The sequence below is a fragment of the Helianthus annuus genome, chromosome 16 (assembly GCF_002127325.2).
Source record: "Helianthus annuus cultivar XRQ/B chromosome 16, HanXRQr2.0-SUNRISE, whole genome shotgun sequence".
Taxonomy (NCBI): Eukaryota; Viridiplantae; Streptophyta; class Magnoliopsida; order Asterales; family Asteraceae; genus Helianthus; species Helianthus annuus.
Window position 1 is genome coordinate 106,669,055 of NC_035448.2, and position 12,148 is coordinate 106,681,202.

A 12,148-nucleotide genomic window follows, 5' to 3' on the forward strand; every position below is an offset into this window, starting at 1 on the left:
CGTAGCCCCTTGGCTACTCTTACGCGGGCCGCGAGAAAACCGAAGTGAAGCACTATATATAGAGACCATCAGGTTTCAATCAGAAATCGTTCAAAATCTTTTCTGTATATCGAATTCTCACATAATAGGCAATATACTCGGGTCTAATACCCCCTAAATAGCGAGGTTCTGCTACGATGTAAGTATCATAACCCCTGGAGACGTATTAGATACTCTGCCCGATTGATCTAGGGTTCCATAACGGCTGTCGTGATTCTGCACGACGTAGTCGTTGGAATGCCGTCTCGGGGAGGGTATTACTAATGTTAAAATGGGTTATTATACTAACACGCGTGCATTTGTGTAATTTATAGATTATTCCCAGGAAATCCTTACTGAAAATCCTAAGACAGCAATGTGAGTTTATCCGCTTTTGGTAAACCTTTTTGTTAGTTGTTTTTACAAAACCTCACTTAATTAATAATATATTAAGCAGTTATTGAGTATTTGTAAGAATACAATTATCATGAGTATGTTGAGGTTTTGTATACAAAATTTGTTACCACCTGGTCAAGGAGTAACATTTCCACAAGTTGAGTATGACAGTACCATGGATGTTAATTGGTATAACTTGGAAACAAATGTAATTGCGAAATCGCCCTCAATACTGTACAATGGTTTTTATTAAAACTTGATTAAACTGGGATTCACTCACCAGTATTTCCCACTGACAAAATGTTTTTAAACGCGTTTCAGGTAACAAAATGTGAAAGCTAAATAGAAGCCAGCTGGACAGCACTAAAGGCTTGGAAAAGTGGCAATAAAGTTACCTAATAATAAAATAGATGTTTTTATTAAATAAAATAGGGTGTATCCCTATGAAAATGTGTGTACTGAAAACTTGGGTTTACCCATGTGTTTAATGTTATGGAAATGTGGTATTTTACTCTGATAAAATATTTCCTAACTACGGTCCTGATGAAAATTTCTGCTGCCAAATTAGACAATAACAGGATACCACTGAAACTGGATCACGGCCGCTCGCTCTCGGGATAGGGGTCGGGGGTTGTGACATCAAGAGTTCGAGCAGATTTAGCACCTCTTACAAAAGTGAGCATAACTCACTCATTTCTTAATCGTTTCACTTGATTCTTTTTCCTACTTACTTGGATTGACCTTAGGAACATTTTCACAGGTTTTCCATGGAAAACCAAGGTCTGGAATGTCACCAAAAAGGCTCCAAAGTTGACTGATCTTTCTGTTTTTGATTCAATCTTTGTTAAACTTGATTAAACTTGAGTTATCTCATCTCAAACCTATATCCTTATGCTCATAACCACTTCTATGGTTAGTTGGGCTTAAAAACAAAGTTGTGACATGTAAAATCAGAGGTGTAAACCTCACAAACTTTCTTTTTTGTTTAAGGGTTTAACCCACAAGTGATGTTCAAGCCTAAAGCTTGAAGTTGTGTGATTATTCAGATAGCTTGGGTTATCTTACCTTCAATCCCCACATCACTTGATGTTTTCTTAGTTAGATAGTATGTATTTCCATTCTTTATTGTATGTATTCATGACCATCCTTGTTGTCTATGACAACTTGTGCATTGGTGAAACGTAAGAGGTGCCTAAATGGAAGATTTATCTTTCTACCTCCTACATGACTTCTATGACATTCTTGTGGTAATATTGGACTTAAAACCTATAATATAACCTATATAATGTATGTAATACTTATGATAACCAAACTTTGATGATAAACTAATGGTTATTTGTCAAAATAGTAGGTTACACAACCTAAGAACATAATACTCATCACGATTCTAATGGGCATTTTGACCCATGAAAACATTTAAACTCATTTGAGTTTCATAGTGTCAAGAATGAGTTTATATGATTAGATGGTTAATATCTCATATGTACTTTCCATATTCTTTTTTTAAATCCTGAATCTCGACTCTAAACATACCTTGAATTTTAACCCTTATGCATTCGTCCTCCCAATCTCATACACTCGTCAACACTTAGATAATCGAAAGACTTAGAAATTTTGTGAGTATACTTGAAACTCCCTCTTTCGTTTACCACCTTTTGGGGTGTAACATGTTAAACTATGAAAACTACACTTATACTTATTTCTAAAATGCACAAACATTCCTTATACATGCATGCATACTTCTTACTTGATATTTTAAACTTGGGGTTATACGTTTTGTGTTAGACTTATCATTAACTTCGTACGAGTCTATCCTTGACATATATAGCGCTATAGGATTAACGCACCACCCATAAACTTGAGGTTATGTCATGCGTTTATTGTGTTTCATCATTGGGTTGATTTGTCGAACACATGCCGATTTTATTGTTTATCTTATATGAAGAGCTTGCCACATGGAATTGATTGTTTGAAAGTTATATTTTTATGCTATATATGAAAACTTGTATACTCGCCTTTACTTTTGCATTGAAACTTTATTTTTAACCATGTTACAGGTTGAGGATGACGATGCTATGAAACTGAAGTAGTGTTGATTCTTAGATACACATTTAGACGTATTAGGTCAAAAACGTTGTATAAATTTCATATTTGTTGTTGTATTGTCTTCTTGTATTTTTCATGTATTGTAACATTTATTTATGAATGAAATCAATTTATCTTTAATTCTATTGTCACAATTAGTGTTATGATGAGCAATCTTTCTTCGTCTCACTCTGATGTTTCTGCCATCGGTTGGGGTGTGACAATTTCGTTATTAAAAATAATTTTTGGCTACTAAAAGTAGCGATTTTTACATAAAAAAATATTAAAAAGAAATTGTGTGTTTTTTAGATTTTTTAGGTTTTCCGACGGTTTAGTTTTTAGCATTTAGCTTGGGTGGGGATAGGGGTTTAGGGTTTTTTTTTTTTTTTTTTTTTTTTGGGGGGGGGGGGGTTGGGTTTGGCTACTAAAAGTAGCGATTTTTACATAAAAATATTTAAAAAAAATTGTGTTTAAGATTTTTTTAAGTTTTTCGAGGGTTTAGTTTTTAGCATTTAGCTTGGGTGGGGGTTGGAGGTTTAGGTTTTTTTTTTTTTTTTTTGGGGGGGGGGGGTTAGGTTTTTTTAGGTTATTTTGTTGTGTTCACATTAGTTCTCACGGCTCTCGTAATAAAGATCACCCTTTATTGCGAGAACCAATGTGTACACAACTAAAAATACCTAAAAAAATTAAAAAACACACAAAAATATTTTTTTTTTTACAAAAGAAGCTACATTTCGTCACTAAAAAGAACTGAACAACAGTACTATTCTTTTTAGTGACAAAATTTAGCGTTTTTTTTTATAAAAAAAAGTTGAACAAAAAGTACCGTTGCACATGTGCATCGGTGCTTTTGTTCAATTTTTTTTGTGACGAAACTTAGCGATTTTTAATAAAAATATAAAAAAAATTAGCATTTAGGTTTGGAGTTTAGCTTTTTAGGTTTTTGATAAGAGTGCTTCTCAAATGAACCCTACCATATATATATATATATATATATATATATATATATATATATATATATATATATATATATATATATATATATATAGGGTCAAGATTTAGAGAGAACGGTGAAAAGTGTGAGAACGGTGAGAACGATTTTGGTGGTGACATGTGGCATTGATTCTAAATTACACTAAGGGGTAATATTGTCAAAAAAACTCACTCACATGAACTGGGTGTTCAAATAAAACGCCATAAAAACACCCAATTCAGAAAAACGCCATGAAAATACCCAGTTAAAAACGCCATAAAACACACAGTTCAGAAAAACGCCATGAAAAAACTCAGTTGAAAACGCCATAAAACACTCAGTTCAGAAAAACGTCATGAAAATGCCTAGTTAAAACGTCATAAAAACACCTAGTTCAGAAAAACACCATGATAATACCTAGTCTAAAACGCCATAAAACACCCAGTTCAGAAAAACGCCATAAAACCCAGTTAATTTTTTTTTCGAAAAGTATATCAATAGTATACTCGTTGGAAAGATAAAAAAAACGATGAGTTTTATGGTGTAATTTTTTTTCAAAAAATAATCACGTATAAAAAAGTTATTGTCGTTTAAATATGATGGAGGAAAATGGCGTGTGATTAGCATGTGCACCTTTGTTTGGATCTTCCTATTTTACCCCTCCTGGTAGTTGCAAGACCCCTATTATTTACAAAAATGCCACCGCAACAATCTCAGCCACAAAACACTAAGATGTTATGGCTGAGAATCGTTCTCACCATTCTCACACTTTGAGGCGTTCTCTCTAGATCCTATTCCTATGTATATATATATATATATATAGGTAAAGTGTAGGATACAAATCCCCTAATCGTACATTAAATACGCGACTGTAGTGGCCGTACACGTGTCCTGATTCGTTTTTCTTTAATAAGGTTAAATCAGACAATTAATTCAATCATCTGAGGGCAAATTTGTCTCTTCATTCAATCAGCGAGAAGTTCGTTACACTAATATCCCGGTAATTATTATTCAAATCAGTTTCAAATTTTTCATAATTCTCAAATTGCAATTTTCGTTCTTCTGTGTTAGGGTTTGATTCAATGGTTTTTTTTCGATGGATCCACAGAGCAGCACCGGACGAGATGTTGATTTTGAAGAAGCTCGACCGATCGGTGATCATGCTCAATTATCTGCGTATCAGAGAGTTTCGATTGAGGATGTTTTAAATCTGCAACCTGCAAATCCAAATCCAAATGTAGGTACAAGTGGTGTAAACGAGTGTTCTAATGGTAATTATGTTAATTCAGATCTTTAAATTGTTCGTAGACTTGTTTTCTTTAATCGTAGCAATGATTTTGCATTGTTGTTGTTGTTTTTGAAGTTTGAATGTTGAGTATTTTTTGATATGAAAGCAACATGTATAAGTTCGCATGTTATGAGTCTTTCAATTCGCATGTGATGTTTATTCTAAATACGGATTTTCGCATGTTATGATATAATAAATCGCATGTGTAAAACATATTCATCAAAATCATCATTTTCGCATGTTATGGTTCATACAATTCGCACGTGTTGTTGTTCTTACGATGAAACTATGCAGCTATAATATATCGCATGTAAGGAGTCCGATAATTTGCATGTGTTTTATTTTTTTTATTTTTATTTTTTTGATTTGATTTACGTAGATGAAAGGGTTTACACTCCGGAGGTTGAAGCATCAGCTACACCTATGGTTAGAATGCAATTTACCTCTATTGAACAAGCATATGCGTTTTACAAATCATATGCTAAGTTAGCTGGTTTTTCTACTCGGAAGGGTGGTGAACTACATAGTGGTGGTATAATCAAAACTAAGTATTTTGTTTGTTCTAAAGAGGGTCATAAGCTATTGTGTATTGAAGATCGTTATTCGAAGTCAAAAAAGCAATTCAAATCAAGGAACAGGGGGACCATTAGAACCGGATGCAAAGCTCAACTTATGATTTGCACGGTGGATGGTAGATTATATACAGTAAAGAGATTTGTTGATGGCCATAATCATAAGTTTGTATGTCCACATGATATTCATATGCTGCCAGCGTACAGACAATTTTCAGATATCCAGGAGGAGATGATATGGGAACTAGGCACTTTAAACCTTGGTCCTGTCAAAGCTTTCCATATAATGAGGAAACGTTACGGTGGTTTCGAGAACATTGGCGCCACGGTTGATGATTGCAAAAATTTTAGGAATCGAATTAACAGCTATATAGGAGAATATGACGCTGACATGGTGATTAATAGGGTGACCGACAAAAAACAGTATTTAGTTGATTATTCGTTTGAATATTCTGTTGATGACGACAAACGGTTAACTGGTTTGTTCTGGGCTGATGGGTTATGCAAGCGTAACTTTATGGAGTTCGGGGATGAGATATCGTTCGATGCAACTTTCAAGACAAACAGGTAAGTGTTACATAAAATGTTTTTTATTTATTTTTCGCATGTTATATGATTTTCCTAAACTTGCAATATCGCATGTTATTATATATTGAACAATAGGTGTTGAATATATCGCATGTTATACAGTACATTTTCGCATGTGATATCTGTCAATTTCGCATGTTTTAAATGTGTACTTCGCATGTGTTTGTTCAGGTACAAGATGGTGTTTGTTCTGTTCACTGGCATTGACACCCACTGTCGAAATGTAACCCTTGGAGCTGGGTTGTTGGCATCGGAGAGCATTGAATCCTATAAATGGCTTTTGAATTCATTCGTAAAGTCATTTTGTCGACAGCCAAAGGTAGTCATGACGGATCAAGACACTGCTATGAAACAGGCTATTGAGGAGGTTTCTTCTACCAGCAGACACAGATTGTGCATGTGGCACATAATGAAAAAAGTGGCAGATAAGGTATAATGTTATATTGTCTTTCGTTAGCGTTTTTTTTATAATATAGATTTTGTTATAGGCTGATATAAAAAGCATTTATCGGTATAGGTTGGACACGAGTTGTGCAATAATGATGAGTTTAAAAGGAGGATGTGCGACATTGTATGGACTGATTCCATTGAGCCTGAAGAATTCGAGAGACAGTGGAAGTTGGTGATGATTGAGTACGGTCTCACTAAAAACAAATGGATTGATGATATATTTTCGATAAGATACATGTGGATTCCGATTTTTACCGGCATGAGCCCATGTCTGGACTCATGCGAACAACTTCGAGATCAGAGAGCGAGAATCATTTTTTTTTGCCAGGTGGCAAATTCACAACTCACTCTTGTAGAGTTTATGAATCATTTTGACGGTGCAATGGATGTCCAAAGGTTCAATCACAGAAAGAATGATCATATTTCAAGATATACTGAGCCTAATGATTGGAGCCAAACTACTTTGGAAAAAGATGCTGCTAAGATATACACCAGCTCTATATTCTTTGATCGGCAAATAGAGATATATGGAACTATTACCGAATGTCTGCCGATGGACACCAAAATCGAGGTTCCACATATCAAGATATCGTTGAAAGACTTTAAAGCTTATGGAGATGGTTTATTAGAGGTATTATAGCATATATATTTAAAACATGCGATTTTGAAAACCTACATGCGAATTGCATTTCAGAACATGATTTTGCAATATGCGATGTTGATGTACGCATGCGATTTTAAATTAATACAATTAAATGATCTTTTAGACATACGAAATTGTTAATTTACACATGTGATTTTAATTTTTAATATATATATATATATATATATATATATGTATATATATTTCGTTTTCTTAGGTGTGGTTCATGAATCTTGAAATTGATGTAACTGCACAGTGTAGCTGTTTGCGTTTTGAGCAGTATGGGCTGCTATGTAAACACATCTATTTTCTTTTCAAGATGTTTGGTGTTAAAGAAATACCAAACAAATATGTTATGAAGAGATGGACAAAGGATGTGGTCCCGAATGAATTAAACGTGAAGTTCGATATAAAGGTGGGTGATAAGGATGTGCAACACAAGGCTAAACAGATTGCTCGTGAAATCAACCACACAGGGGAGTATTTGGTTAGCAATTTTATTTCCGACCTTGATCAACTTGTATTAGTGAGGGATCAAATGTGGCAACTTAAAGAAAGAGTTGATCAAAGTCGTATAACCAAGCAGCTTGATCCAAAGTTTGACCAATTTTCAAAGTTGATTGGTTACCAACAACCAGTAACTAATGCACCTCCTACTGTCCATGTTCCGGCTGGTATAAGAAACAAAGGTCGTGGCTCGAATAAAAGGATTAAATCCAAGAAGGAACAAATGATCAGCCGCAAAGGAAAAAGGTCAAGGACATGTAGGGTATGCAATGAAAAGGGCCATGATATTCGGACTTGCGAGATATTGAAAGACAAACAACAAGGCAAACAACAAAAGAATATGAAAGGAGTCCAGATTGAAAAAGATCCCAGAGACAAAGACAACGAGGTCGAAGATGATGAAGAGGAAGATGAGTTTGAAGATTACAGTGGAAGTAGTGATGATGGCACTGAAGAAGAAGATCAGTGGGAGGAGGTTTCAGATGAGGAATATTAAGTATTTTTTTAATGTGCATGCGATCTTAATAGGAAAACATACGATTTCATACATATGAGTTTATTTCATACAATCATGCGATTTAGTTTGTAAAAATGTGATTTCATATGCAAAATCATATAAGTAGGTTACATGCGATTTTCATTTTGTTTTCAATTTAGTACATGCGATTTTGAGTTATCTTGTTTTATTGTGACAAAGATGTCTAAATCATTCATGCGATTTATATTATAACGAAGCATAAGATGTATTCAAAACATGTACAAAAAACATAAAAATAAAGTAGTTGTTACAGCTAAAACCATAAAACAATTAAACAGAAATTTAGTTACCTGAAGCAAAGATTTTGTCACGTTCAGCAGAGCTGAACTCCATCTTCTCCTTCACAGTGTTTAGAGCATCTTTCAGGAAAGAGAAGGCTAAGTCATCAGCTTGAGACTGTTCCTTTATGTGATCCAAAGTTGCGTCTCTGAAGCTTGATGGTGGTTCTTCAAGTAGTCTCTCCCACATCTCCTGATTTTTCTTGATTTCTTCAAGAATCTTCCCCTGCACATCAAGAATCAAATGAGAAGATGTGACATCGGTGCTTATTTCTGTCAACGTGCGAGTTGACAATAGTTCCTTTATCGCAATGTTTTTTTATTTTTTCTGAATCTTCAGATGCCATTTTTGTGGGTGTGTTGTGTGTGTTTTTGTGTTCTATGTCTTAATATGGAAGGTAGTTATCCTTGGGTATTTTATATTAAAATAGTAAATTTATTATGTAGGTAGGGTGGTAAGTGACGTGCTGTCGTAGGTACACGCAAATTTAATCCCAATAACAACTAATTAGCTAGCGGTAAGTGGGTATCGAACTCAGGGAGTATGTGGAAAATGTGTTTATGTTATAGCTTTGTGATTTAACTACAATTACCTAAAATGCAGAAATTAAAATTCAAGAGTTGATTGTTTTGGTTTTAATAACTAAAATTAACTAATAAAATTGCAAATCAAAGACCGTAGTTTGTAAACAGATTAGGAACAAGCGACCATCCTAAATTTCCAGTTTGCTTTTGACAAATGTGTTTAAATTCACTAGAAAGAATCACATAGACATGATTCGTGTATAATTGTTTGTTGTGATAAAAGGGAACTAAGTACTCGGATTATGACAATGCGAGATTGTTACCCGATAACCAATAGACTAATATCCAACCCTAATCCCTCCCGTGATATCTCGATTGTCAACGACACCAAGAACGTACGGTTTAGAATATGATTATAACATCAATCAACAATTTACAAACAAACATCCACACACCATAATAAACAAACAAACATTGCAAGTCTATTATTCTAGAAATACGAATCCAAACACAAAAGTCTTAGACAAACCTTCAATTCAGGATGATCACCATAAGTTTAGCCACACATAGCTTGGTGAATCATCATAGCAACAAGTTCAATGTTCATACGGATCGAAAACACAAACAAATTGTTTAGGAAATGTTTACAACCTAGCAAGATCACCAAAATCGCCCCTAGCAAGTTCCAAAAACGTCCAATGATGAGAATAGCCCAAAAGACACCCATAAACCGACTTTAATGAGGCAGTTACAAAGTTGATCGCAGGCTCCACCGTAATTTACGGCTCCACCGTAAATTACGGTGGACACAAACATGTTACGGCAGAGTGCTACTGGTTTACGGCGGCCACCAGATGAGTTTCGGGTCCACCGTAAATTACGGTGGAGCCGTAATTTACGGTGGAAAGCTGAATGATGTCCTTTGTTTCATCTTTTGCTTCAACCTTAACCCGTTCAACTCTAAACCGTCTAAAGCTGCGTTTTATCCACTTTAAGCTCCTGAACTGCACCTGAAACATAAGCAACCGTAGTCATCTAATTCAAGATAATTACGCGATTAAGTGAAGGATTAATTCGTCTTTTAACATGATTAAGGGTTGTCCAATGGACCACCCCTCACATCCCCACACTTAACCGTTGCTTGTCCCAAAGCAACTCATCAAATCAGTTTCTAAACAAGTGATCAATGTAAACCAAGCAAAACAAGCAATCTTTTTACTAACCCCTTTTTTAACACCCAAAACAATGCACCCCTCTCTAAATCTCTCCTCTCGGCTACAATTGAATACTAGCAAAGATAAGCTAGACACACAATAGGCAAACGGGTGGTTGCACAATCATAGGCTTGTACCTAAATCGATCCTTCTCCTAACAAGTGCCAAACATGAATGCAAATCAAAGGGACTTCAAGGTTGTAACGTGGCTAGGTGTATGGGTAGGAAATGGGATATATGAAGTAGCGAAAATTTGGCCCGGTCTTTTTATTACACAAATAAACAAAATAACAACTACCAAACTAACTACTAAGTACAAGACAACTAAACATCCTTTCTTTTCATTTTTCATATTTTTTTCTCTTTTTTTTCTTTTTTTTTCATAGAAAATAACCATGCAATAAAGCATCACATATCTACATCACATTACTACAACAACTACTAATACTAAAAGACCGGGTCAAATTGGGCAAATTTTTAGGTAAGTAGCTAGGGGTAACAAATGATAGGCTTTAAGGCACAAAATTGGGCAACTAAATGTCCAAACCCCCGCCCCTCTCACTACCATGCTCATATATATAACTTATGAGGTCCAACCCCCCAAATCCCACACTCGCTCACACCAACGACGAGGCTACCTAAATGCCCTTATCCTTTCTACATTCATGTCTAACTAAGGACTCAAATCGCATTCAAGCACAAGTTCTAACGCACCCCCACCTGTAGCCACTCTCATCAAAGATAAGCATTATTTATATACAAGTGTGGCTACAATTCTCACCAAGAATGAAAAAGGTATCAAGAGTTGCCGGTGCACCATTTGGGGTTAATTTAGGGTGTTCAAATTTTCACATCGTTTCGCTTGGCTCAAAATTTTTCAAAATCTTCAAAAATTCCTCCCATCCCCACACTTGGGATACATTGACCCCAATGTATGGCTTTAGGAGGCTTTGATCACTAAAATCATTCAACATCACAAAAAGCTTCTTCACTCAAACCACAAATTTCTTTTTGTATTTTTCATTTTATATTTTTTTTTTACTTTTTTTTAAAACAAACACGACACCACCAACAAGCACCATCCCAAACTCAACAAAACAAACATACACCACCCAACCGCCCAACCATAAACAAAACAAAACTACAAATATACACAAATTATACAAAGGAGAGAACACCACCTGACTAATAGTAGCGCGGTCCTGGAAGTCCAAAAATGGAAGACATCATGTCATTCCATTCTCCAAATGCAAACGTGCTGCTGCTACTCCCTCCTTGCTGTTGGGCTCCCTCTTGTTGCCTCGGGTCAATCCATTGTGAGTGGTGAAGCGGTGGAATCGGATATGAGACACTACCATCATAAGGCGGCAACGAGGCATAATCCACATGTTGTGGATCCTCAACAACCGGCCTTCCGGCATGCCAATCTGCATGCATCCTCCTCGCTTGATCGTCGTAGTACCTATTATTCGTTTCCACCTCTCGGGAATACGCAAATGTGCGGTTCCATGCCTCACTACGATCAAAATTTTGCTTCAAAGAACGTTCAATACTTGCACTCATCATGGTATTTTGGTAATATAACGTCCGCTCCGGACCCGACCATGTATCGAAGATAGAAGCCGGAGGACGTTGGTTTGCTATTACTTCTTGCATGGTACCTTCATACGCCCATCCGGGCACATAAGATCGCTCAGTATAATCGTAGAAAGCACCACCAAAACCTCCACCATGACCCCCTTGACCCACATTCAAATTCACACCGCCTTGCGGTTGCTCCTCATAATCTTCATCCCCACTTGGGATCTCCGCTTCACTCTCGGGTTCATCTGCTTCACCCGGTAACAAATCTCTTGCACCCGCTTTAAGTGCTCTCCATCTTTGACCCTCGGATTTTAACTTGTGATACCGCTCTGATTGGGTATATGTCCAACCACTTCCCATTTTGTCTAACGTAAACGGTTGGTGCCTCTTCGTTACCCCTCGATCCTCCGAAGTAAGAGCTTTCTGCTGTTTCATCAACCCTGTGATGATCCTACAATATGGGACAATGTCCCTTCCATATTTGTTTCG